Genomic DNA, 1,306 nt, shown 5'->3' with positions numbered 1-1,306 from the left:
CCTTGCAATAAAACTTGGCTACTTTATTCATGTATACTACTTAGTTATCTGAGTTTGAACCATGCACTTTAGAGATATCTATAGTCCTATTTCCATATTCTTCAAGGAAAGAAACCAAGCTCCAAAGTCCATGAAAAGTTGAGACTGAGGTTCAGTTGTGGACTTTTAAAACTTATAAAATATGTTGAATACTTGATGACTAACATGTTACTAATATTTTCTTTTTTTAAATGTTCTTAGTTTATTAATCCTCTCATGAAAAATCTGCACAATCACCACATATAAAGCCACTGCGGAATCTTTACTCTTTCTGTTGTTCAATCTCCAGCTCACTTCTTTTTGCCAGCACCAATGTTGGCTTTTGCAGTCCTCCTGACTTTCTTCGTTCTGTTTTTGCATTCTTTGTGCTGTTTTCTTGAAGTCTTTTTCTTCTCATACAGGCCATGTCTTGCAAGTCTATGTTTGGGTTCATTTTTCTTTGCATAATCCAAGGAATCACAAATCATGCCAAAGCCAGTTGTCTTGCCACCACCAAAATGGGTTCTGAATCCAAATACAAATATGACATCTGGTGTGGTCTTGTACATTTTGGCTAGTTTTTCCTGAATTTCTGTCTTAGGTACTGTTGCCTTCCCGGGGTGAGGAACATCAATGACCATCTGTTTCCGCAGAAGTAGTTGGTTGGTCATGGACTTCCTGGTCCGGATAATTACTGTGTTATTCATGATGGTGGCCGAGCTTCAAGCAGCCGGGGAGGAAAAGAGTATCTAATATTTTCAATCTAAATATTCATTAGTAGTAATGACATTCCACCTTGTAAAAGGGAACTGAACCACAGAATGGTATAACCGTTAATAATAAGTACAGGAATAGAAGCTGTTTTCCCACCAAGGACTGATACACCCATGTTCTTTGCTGGTCTATACTTTTATGCAGGCAGTGTTTATAGGACTTCAATTTGTATTTCATTGGAAGTGCTGGACAATATGCTCAGCATTATGGAGGATTTAAAACATAAGACCTCACCATCAGAAAGGATGAATACCTAGCATTTACATCACTGTGGATGGAACTAGAGGGGTATTATGCTAAGTGAAACAAGCCAGTCAGAGAAAGATAATTATCATATGGTTTCACTCATATGCAGCATATAAGAAACAGTTCAAGGGATCATAAGGGAAGGAGTCAAAACTGAATGGGGGAAAAAATCAGAGAGGAATACAAACCATGAGAGACTCTTAACTCTGGGAAACAAATTGACATTTGCTAAAGGGGAGGTGGGTGGCGGGATGGGATAGCTGGGTGA

General features: G+C 38.4%; 1 pseudogene; it reads right to left on the bottom strand.

Annotated features, from left to right (window-relative positions):
• Window positions 1-238: 238 nt before the first annotated feature.
• On the bottom strand, window positions 239-725 carry LOC140598463 (small ribosomal subunit protein eS24 pseudogene; annotated as a pseudogene).
• Window positions 726-1,306: the final 581 nt, after the last annotated feature.

The sequence above is a fragment of the Vulpes vulpes genome, chromosome 4 (genome assembly GCF_048418805.1).
Source record: "Vulpes vulpes isolate BD-2025 chromosome 4, VulVul3, whole genome shotgun sequence".
Lineage (NCBI taxonomy): Eukaryota > Metazoa > Chordata > Mammalia > Carnivora > Canidae > Vulpes > Vulpes vulpes.
This window is presented reverse-complemented; position numbering and strand designations above follow the sequence as displayed.